This window comes from Pteropus vampyrus, unplaced genomic scaffold (assembly GCF_000151845.1).
Source record: "Pteropus vampyrus isolate Shadow unplaced genomic scaffold, Pvam_2.0 Scaffold42, whole genome shotgun sequence".
Taxonomy (NCBI): Eukaryota; Metazoa; Chordata; class Mammalia; order Chiroptera; family Pteropodidae; genus Pteropus; species Pteropus vampyrus.
Window position 1 is genome coordinate 9,613,937 of NW_011888823.1, and position 11,160 is coordinate 9,625,096.

Below are 11,160 nucleotides of genomic sequence, written 5' to 3' on the forward strand. Positions count from 1 at the left end.
TCACATAGTTGTAGTAAGGTACGGATATACGGCTTGTATATACTAGTGATTATAAAAAAAATTAATAGTGTTAATAATAGTATTATCTTTAAATAGCTCTAGTTTTATTAACTAGTTATTTTAAATGTTTATGCAAACTTAGGCCTATAATATACAATTTGCTCCAAAATTTTGAATAAAGATGTAAGAAAATATTAAAATTTTATTCTATTAAGCTACTATAATTATATTTCCAAAGTCTGATAAGAGGAAAGGAAGAGAAAACTATGGCTTAAAATTCTTCATTATAAATATATAGGCAAAAATACTAAATATACAGATTAAATACAATCTCCTAATCAAGAAATATTTATTTACTAATTTACAAGGATGATTTAGGTTGCTCTTAAACTAGAGGGTCATATGAAGATTGCATAATTTATCTGGACAAGGTAATACATGTGAGATAACCCTGCCATAGTATATACTACATCCAGGCTTGTCAGATCTACATTTCTGTTTACAATCCTTTCCTTATGAGAAGAGAATCAAAAACTGTAGGAATTATCACTAACAGATATATAGAAAGAGAAAAAATGGTGCTAAATTGATCTGAGACAAAACTTGAGATGTGGCATCGAATTCTACTCTAATAAGCATAGAATATTGTCCTTACCAGGTAAATGATGGGTGCCATTTTATTGTTGTTGTTGGGTCTGTTTTCCTCATCTGTTATTTATCATAACAACAAAAATGATATAAATGACATATAACTTGTATTAGTTCCCTTAAGTGGTTTCTAAGCATCGGATCCTCTCTGAGAAAGAACCTGAAACTAGGTGTCTGTGAAGATCGTTTATCTGCGGAATGATTTCAGGCACCAGTATTGGGAGACTGACAGTGCAACAGAGAAGAAGGGAAAATCGATGGAAGGGTGCATTCTTTGGTTGGTGTCTACTGGGGACAACTCGGGCACTATCCCACCACCAGGACTATTCAAGGAATGGTATAAAAGGTACTTCTGTTCCTTAGTTCACCTAAGGAACAGAATAAAAAAGTATTTATCCACTAATTCTAGTACCCCATCAGTCAATGATTTACTTGTAGAAAATTAACATCTTTCACTTCCAGGCTGCACATGGGTGAGTGCTAGGGACAGTCCCTTAGGTGTCCCCACTGTGATGTCTGAGAAGCTCTGGAGAAGAAACATAGAGTTAGAAGATTCTCCAAAAGATGCATCGGCACAAAGATGGCTACCTTATTCCTAGCTAGAATAAAAAGTGTGCCAAGACTATATGCCTGTACTTCAATGAGCATCTCATTTGTAGAATTATTCTTCCTACTTCTTCTCATTGTACTCATTCACACACAACATAATTAATTCAGTACATATTTATTTGATCTACTATATAATAGGCATTTTAATAAGTGCCAGAATATAAAGGTGAAAAAGATATAGTTTCTGTCACTGAGTGGCTTACACTATAGTGCAGATTAGATGAGTAAAAATGAAATTACAATATAGTGTAATGTGTGCTACAATAACTGTTAGGTTCTAGATGCTATTAGAGAACCTAGCAAGGGCAACTAATACAGACTTGTGGGAGCTGGGAAAGGCTCTCCAGTTACATTAAGTCCATGTTAATAATGTCTTAATGTTGTGTGCCATTTTGTTTATATGTATTTCTGAATCTTTAAAAATAGAGAAGATGCAACCCATTTTAATCTACTTTTGAACAGCATAAAACTTTGGCAGAATCACCTTCATCTGGCACATATCTTCTCTAATGTGTAGAAAATTACAGATTTTACAATTTGGACATGGAATGCCTTTTTAAATATAACTATCCCCCATTTTCTGATTATGTGTGTTTCAGATGAAAGAAAATGTTCTCATCTCTTTCACATTTTAGTAATGTTATCTAATCAATCTCATTTTCAAAGTCTACTGACAAAAACTATCCATGATACTGATCCATAATTTTTTAATGTATTCTTTATGCTACAAAAATCTTTAATGTAAGGTACCTTAACCACATTCAAAGTCAAACATAAAATTACCAAGAGTATCAAAATAATATCTTGGTTATCAAAATTACCATCTGTGATAATACATTATGCTTTCTAAAAATAAACACCTCAGCACAATGAAAATGAATATCAAAATTATCCATCAATAAGGCAATGTGTTTATGTAGTAAGTGGGAAAGTGTGTGTGAGTGTGTGTGTGTGCGTGTGTATGTGTGTATCTCAGTGGCTGGAAACATTTTGTTCTTGCTTGCAAATACCTGCTTTATGTTAGAATGTAATTATATCACTTAAATCCTCACTGTTATTGTTAATATACAAGAAAAATCACAAATTATATATCTTCTTTAGAAAAAAAAAATCTATTATATAGAGAAAAGATTAAAGTTAGCATTGCCTTTGAAATATGTAAGGTTTTTTTCTAACACTATAAAGGTCTTAGTTCTTTAAATTGATTTATCACTTTAAAAATTAAAATTATGGTATAATTTATAGTTTCAAAATAGCTCTATTTTAAAAATTCTTTCTATGGTTGCATCCAAAAGAAAAATTATTTTTAAAATTGCTCTAAATGAGAATATTTTATTGACAATGGGATAAATTTAGCATTACTTTATCTGTCATAACTTTGGTAGTCCAAAAGGACACCAAGTTAAACAATTTATAAGAAATCTGAGGAATAAACAGATTTCGTGGTTTAAAAAATAGATAGTTGCTTCAAATTAACAAATATTGCATTTTCTAGTCTTTCACCTGGACTCACATCTGGAAGTTTTCATGTGTCAGTCTGTCTCGTCCTATAGTCTGCAGTGGGCAGTGTGGTTTTATACTATAACCCTTTGTGCCAGTACATAAAATATAAAAACTTAAGAAAGGTTCTGCTCAGGCTGCAGATTATCGGGTGCTCATGTTAAAGCACATGCAGAGATGTTTGAACACCAGCTATGAGTATGCTCAGACCTCAATATCTGATCTCTTATACTTCAAAGCAGATCTTCAAGAAAGGAAGGTCAAGGAGAAAGCATTTTGGAACTTGTTTCTCTCAGAGGTGGCAGCAGGAATTTGGAGGGTGAACATCTGTTCCCCACTTAGTTCAGAAATATCACCCAAATATTGCTAAATTTGAATTCACCCATCAGTCTTGTCTATCTGATTTGTTCCTTGGCGCTATAAATTCTAGTCTTCTCACAGCAGTCAGAATCATCTTTTAAATGGATCATCTCATGGGCCTGTTTTAAAAAACACTCTGATTCCTTCCCATCTTAAACAGGGAAACCCACGAGTCTTTCTATAAACTACATGGCCCTATGTTGCCTTTCCAAATCTCATTTCCTACAATTTACCCCTCATTCTCAACCACACACACAAAAAAATGCACAAAGCAACTCATATAGCATTTGCACTACCGTTCTCTCTTTTTAGAGTGTTTATTTCCCAAATATCTTCGTGGTTTCTCCCTTAATTCATTCAGATCTCTGCTCGTGTATCTTTACCAGAAGGAACTTCCTTGCCTACGTATATAAAATGCCATTCTTTTCACCACCGTCCGTGCCTTTCTCTGCTTTATTCTTTATAGCACATATCACCTGAAATAGTAAGTGCACTTATTTTGTTAGTGTCTTTGTTGCCTCATAAATTGGAAGTGCTTTGAGGGTGCTAACTTTATCTATTTTGTTCAATAATATCTATACCTCTAGCATCTACAATAGTGACTGCTACATAGTTGATAATAAATAGCTGCTCAAATATAGTAAAGCATGGAAGGGAGGGAGGGAGGTCTAATGAAGCAGTTCAATTTTATTAGCACTATCAGTAGCTTACAGACTCATTGGTCCTAGTAAATACCACGATCATTGTCAAAGTTTCTTCCAGTGGCAAATGTGATCCACCAGAGCTGTTCCAATATGAATTTCACTTGCCAAAGCCATTCAAGAGATAGATTTTACTGAAGTGTTATCAAGGAGTCCTGTCCCATGTAAGCTTAGAAACATCTACATTAGGATTTCAGCACACTCTTCATCTCTTTCTGGGTCACTGAATATGTTTAATGCTAAGCGTAACACAATAAAATGGCTTTATGGAATTTTCTGGAACCATGGACCACCGCCAAACTGGAACAATGCTAATGATTAAAATCTATTTATCAGCAGACTAGATGGGGCACTGAAAGGAAAATGCCCTTGATTGTAAAATTACCCACAGTTCCTCTCAAAGAATTGAGCATAGAATCTTTGAGAAAAGAATCTGCGTTTCCACTTCAGCAAATATTCTTTTAGGAACAGAAATGAAATTCCTCATTCTAGACCCTGAATTTTATGCTCTGAAAGACTCAGGTTTATATCTTAGTCCTGCCTATATTCATAACACTAGGTTACAATCTGGGAAGAACTAAACACTTTGGGCCTGTGAAATAAGTTAAATATCTACCTTGCAGGGTGGATGAGAAAGTCAACTTAGCGATGTGCACATAAATGATGTGCATGTGCCTGGCACAGTGCAAAAAACACTCTAATAATATCACAATATCTCCCAATTTTTTTTCTCGTATTTAACATCACTTTCTAAATGATTGCATGGAGCCAAATGGATTTTAAAAACAGATGGTATAGAGTTGAGCAAATCGAGATTCCTTATTATGTCCTCAGGTCAGTAACAGTGATGTGCTTTCTCTTTACTGATGTTTTATGCACCTGAGATTCATGGAGAACTCTGCTCTATTAACATGATCCATGATGAGGACAAAAGCATTGTGAAATGAACTGTTCATAATACATAGCTTTTCCGTGGCAGAGTTCTTCTTCCTGAAACATATTTTTTATTCATTTGAAAAGGTCTGTAATGCAATTTATTACTTTTATTGCAAAAAGAAAAAAAATTAGTATTAGAAAGGAATTCACACTTACTCCCTCTATCCTCTTCTCGTCTTTAAAAGTCATTGGAACAGAGTGAAGCTGTAAACCTCTGACAGCTTGTGGTTGACAGCTGAGGTGATCTGGCCTTTTTTCTTATTTTTACTTTGTGGTGATCTGGCAAGAAGTTTGAAATTATTTCCATGTTCACAAATATGCCTGAGGTGAAATGGAGCTCTGAGAACTCATCTGGCTGCTGTTGTCTCAGAGGTCATCTTAGAACTTTGTTGTTTAGGCTCATTGCCTGCAAAACCATGCCCTTTTCGTGTTAGAACAAGTGATGTGAGATAATGATTATCAGTAAAATAGGCATCTATTACTTCTACTTGATATTTCCCAGACAGGCATTTTTCTCATTAAAAGAATTTTTTGCCTTCTCAGGATTGGGTATCACAGAAAATAATTTGCAAACTTGACTTCAATTTTATTTTTACTCAATCTTAATATGGAACTAAAATACGGGAGCTTCTGGTCCCCTAACCGCCACTCATCTTAACCTCAACCTATTTGCTACCTTATCTTTACTCATATATTTCATCTGTTAAAAGAAGCTATTAGCTGCAGATCCCTATCCTTAACAATAATAACTTACTACTACTGATGCTAATGTGTGCTCATACGTATATAAAACTCATGGTGTTAAGCATACATGCAAAATGTAACTTAAATGTATTCATGTGTTAGCACATACACACGCACTAACACACATATATAAGCATTGCATTAAATTCAATAAATTACAAGTAAATTTTATTATCTTAAACTATAACACAGTATGCTACTAGGTAAGAAGGGGCATTAAGAGTGGAGGAAACTTAGAGGAGAAATATATTTGCCAGGCTGCCCCAGCCCCTATATTCAGATATGTACATTACTTTACCTTGTACTTTTCCCTGATAAGTCTAGAGGTTTTGTTTACACATTCTTCAAAGCAAAGTTCAGGCAGACATCTGTTTCCACTGCTCAAAGAAAACCCCCTTAAAAGACAGATTGTGCAGTGCACATGGCTCGGCAGCTTGGAAAATACAGTTCTTGCAAAGATCTATCAGTTACATGTGCCAGATCTGCAGAACAAAAAAGTCTCCATCCTAAGTCATACAGAGGATAAGATGAGGGAAATTGATGCCTGTATTTTTTTTTTTTCCCTGGGTGACTCGGGATGGAGAATTAAAGGGAGAGGGAGGCTCATATTTTTAACTAGTCAAAACTCTCATCCTTTTATTATCTGATCTAATCTAATTTTTGTTAAAGTGCAAATCACTAATAAGATGCTTCAACAGTTACATGCGCCATATTCTCTAATACAATTTAATCTCAACTAAACCATAAAGAATCTCTAAATGCTGAAATTTTAGGTGGAAACGAAAGCCAATGGAAAATGTCCCAGGAGTGCTTTTGTTTTAGCTGGATTTCTTGAGATGATTATCTTGCTGTATCCTCAAATGGTGGAAAGGACAAGGGATCTCTCTTGGGCCTCTTTCATAGAGGAACTAATATCATTCACAAGGGCTCTGCCCTCATGGTCTAATCACAACCCAAATGCCTCACCTCCTAATACCATCACATTGGGCATTAACATTTTAACATACGAATGGGAGGATGCACAAATATTCAGCCTATAACAAATTCTATCTTACTATTACTGTTTCTATTTAATATTGAACTAAATGTCCTGGATAGTACAGTAAAAATAAACAAACAAACAAATAAACAATAGTCTGAGATTTCATTTATAACAATGTCCAAAATATGAGCTCCCTAGAAACATCTACAAAAGAGGTGAAAGATCTCTATTGATATAAATTATAAAGATTTATTGAAAGTTTTAGGGAAGACATAAATAAATGAAGAGACGTATTTGTTTCTGGATAGTAAAACTCAAAAGTCATTTCTCTCCAGATTTATCTATAGATTTGTTGCAATTCCAATCAAAATTCCAATAGGAGTTTTTGTAGACTCTGACAAGCTACTTCTAAATATTTTATGAGATATCAAAGGGCCAAGCATAGACAAAGCTCTTTGACGAAGAGATTATGAAGGGATTAGTTAAAATAGCTAACAAAGCTTATTTATAAAGCTAAAATAATTAAGATAATTTCATATTTGTACATCGATGGACAACTATATACATGAAGAGAGCCCAATATATATAAAATTCCTAAATATATATGAAACTTGACTATGACCAAGTTGACATTGCAGATCATAGGACTAAGGGTAGATAACAAATGGCACTTGTCTAATTGGTTTTCTTCTTAGGAATCAAAAATGAAATTCATATCCTACACAATGCATGAAAATTGATTCTAGGCCTATTAAAGATTAAAGGTAAAAAATATAGTACTTTTAAAACTTTAGAAGAACATTTAGATTATAGGAGAAAATGATTTAAGCATGATACAAAAAGCACAAAGCATAAAGAAAAAAACTTTCTTTTACTGAGACACTACGAAGATAGAAAAAAGTCACAAATTGAGAGAAAATATCTGTAACATGTATAATCAAAACGGCTTAGCATTTTTTGAATCAACAACAACAATAAAAACATCTAATAGCCCTATAGAAAATGGGCAAAAGTATAAAAAAAGTATAATGCAAGAAGCCCAAATGTCTAATAACCAAAAAGATGCTAAAACTCATAATAAACACAGAAATACACACTAAAACCACAAGACACCGTTTTACATGCACCTGACTGGCAGGTGAAACTGCTTGACAATCCCAAACATAGAGGAGAAACAGAGTGATAACACTTCTCACACGTGGCCAGTAAAAATGTAAGTTGGTATCATCATTTAGGCAATTTGGCATCAACAGTTAAGCTCAGGTTGCCCATACTCTAGATTCTCATTAACCCAATATGGTAAATCTCAAAGAGCAAACCAGGTAGGTACATATTCGTGGAATCACTTGTTTTCATTACAGAAAATAATCTTACATCCATTCAGACATTATTAATAAGAAAATGAAATAATAAATGAGATTGATGCATAAACATACAAATAAAATACATGCAATGAAAATAACACAACTATGCTATAAGAATCAACATGGATGAATGTCAGAAACATAATAATGAACGAGGAAATCAAATTAAAATTAAAAAATACACAGAATATAATATCATGCATATAGAAAGTTAAAAGAATGAAAAGTAAATCACAGAATGTCAAGAATCGAACAAGCACAGCAAAACCATGTCAAGGAAGGTAATATAAACGGCGGAGGTCAAAAGTACAGAACTCCTGGGAACAGGTGAGAGCGATGCAATGAGGAAGGGGCACGCAGGTACCCATAGAAAACAGCTCTGCTCTGTAAACTAGGTAGTGGCACAGGTGTTAATTTTAGTAGTTTCTGTACTACTTACATGTCATATATAGAGATTTATGTAGACTAAATGTTTCACCAAGATAAAAGCTTTAAAATTCTAAAACTCAAAGGGACCACTTCAAAACATTTAGACCATGGCATTAAAATACCTCCCTAGTACATCTGCTCTACATATCTTCACTTGGTCTGCTCCCCCTCTTTGATGTGGGTTATGATTTTATATGTGAAAACGAATTTGGTATTTATTCTATTTTTGTTTTACAGAGTGATTTACCTTGTGGATTACATGGATCTAACTTAATGAATACCTTCAAATCTGAGAGGATTGTTTTCTTTTCAAAATTATGTGTTATAATGATATTCAATGATAATAATATTCTTTTTCAATTTATACTTTTTATCAGTGCCATAGTTTTCCACTGCCCTAAATATATTCTTCCAAAGGAAAGATTTTCATTTTTTCAAGGTCCAGTATAAATGCAGATAATGTAGTGTGTTTCACTGGGCTAGATGGAACCTTTAATACTGCGGCAGTAGATAACATTTATTGGGAGATGTCAAAAAAAAAAAAAGTCTTACAAGTGAACAGTGTAAAAACTTAATGACAAAATATCCATAGTGCATGTTTTTCACTGATACTTCAAATCATAATGTTGCAACTAATCCATATTCATTTAGGCTGTGTTAGACTGGAGTCAGTCAATAACAGAGAGCTTAAAAAGACTCTGTGACAATATTCCATGGCATAGCAACTTTCTCTTGGAAAGGAAGATTCAAAGAGGAGGGATTATTAAATAAATAAATAGTGAAAAGCATAGTTGGCATAATCCCATGTAATGAAAACCTGAAGGATGGCAAATCAAACCCACTCTCAACAACCAATCTGAGCATGACACAAGTACCTTGCCAGGACCACTCTGGGTCCATATGGTTGCTGACTCCAGAAATGCTTTTACTGCTTACACAAGCAACTCCTTAATACTGCGGCACAAGCAGCAAGTAAGTTTAATGCAGAAAAGACCATTTCAAACGCAAGTTGTTTTGTCTTTTCTCTTTGAGATGAGGATTTAGATGAAAGTGCCAAAAATAAACACAGTCAAGGTGGTGTGGAAATTTATATGGATGTGCTCACGTGTATGTTTGTAAACTGGAGGATTTTCAAAAATTACTTATTCTTGGGAGTTCCAAGCAGAGGATATTCGTGAGAGATTTATATATGAACACTTTCAAAGTATCAAAAATATCTTTAATCTTTTATAACATAAAATCATGAATGCATCGCAGAGCTATCTCTTCTACTTTTTGAAGTGAGAACTTAGAAGCTTATTACCTTTGTTTATTCTGTATGATTATGTATCCATGACATTAGTGAGATATTTTTTAACATTTATGATCCCAAAATTCCTATCTGTTCTGCATTATTTTAATAGGAATAAGTCCTTAGTTGTAGCTATTTTCTATAACTAGGATTTTCTACAGGCCTTTATTCTACCCAAATGTGCATGTTTTCAACTATATTCTATTAATGAAAGAATATGAATATATTCTTAATGAGATCAGTCTTTGATTTTCCTTAGCCATGTAAAATAATTAATTTCTTCCATAACATTTTCTCCTATTTTTTTCTAGTGAGGCAGAGTGTTTTCATGCTAATTTGAGGAAACAGGACAGTATTTAAACTTAAAAGTAACCATAATCTAAATAATCTACTTAATACTTTAGATTCTCCTTCCTAATGGTTTTCAAGTGCTTCCCCACCATGCTATTTCAATCTGGTCAGCAGGTCGGAATAGTTTAAATAATTATTGAGAGGGTTATAACAGCAAGAGTGAAAATTAAGTTCAGAAATCAAGCATGCTTAAACAAAAACACAATAGGGTAAACACTGCAGACGTAAGAACAATATAGCCAGTTTAGAAAGCAGGGACTGTCAACCCTATATTAACTTTCATTTATACTCCCATTTCATTCAACAAATGTTATACAGAAAACTGAGGACTTGATTATAGCATTGCTCATTATCAGGCATGAATTTTGACTGTAGGCAATGAAATTTGAGAAAAAATAAAGCACCAGCAAAAACAATAATAAGAGAGGCTTTCTGAAAGATTTTGCTTTCATAGATTTCTCAATGTCATTCCCTCCACACAATTTACTTTTTAAATGTTGTGATTCTCATAATAATTTTAGATGCTTTTATATCCTTAAGACAAAGTGTAATTCCCTGCAGTGATATCTACTGAATAAGAGGATTTTGTTTGTACATACTTACAATTCTGAATATTAAAGATATATTTATATACAGAAGAGTCTTTAGTGATTAGAGTGACTCAGATGCCACTCTGCCTAAGAAGAATTAGACTAGATGGCATTTCAAGGTCACTTTTTAGATCCAGATGTTGTATGTGGACAAAGGGAATTGCATTTTGAGAGTTAGGCAACGGTTATAATAGAATGAGCCATGAACTATATGAAGGAAGATCTGCATGTGACATCTGTCACTGTAATTTACTAGGAGTGTGCCCTGAGGCAAGAAAGGCCTTCTCCAAGTCTCAAGTTCCTCATTTGTACAGTGTATCTCAGACAGCAAATGAAATAATGTTTGCAAACAGTCTTTATAAATTACCAAGGGTTTGCAAGAGCCAGGGACAGGCTAGGTTTTAGTTTGGTAGCAAACAACCCTACACTGTCAGGGTTTAATACTAAAAAGGTTTATTTCCCACACATGCAAGATTTTTGTGGAACTAAACAACTTTCAAGGTAACTCTTTCTCCAATGTAACGGCTCAGGAAACAAGACTGCTTTCATTTTGTGTCTCCACCATCTCAACACAGAGTTTCTTTGTTTGCAGGGACAAGAGAAAAGAGAGAGCTGAAAAGTCACAAAACTGTCTCTTTATCCAATGATCAGAATT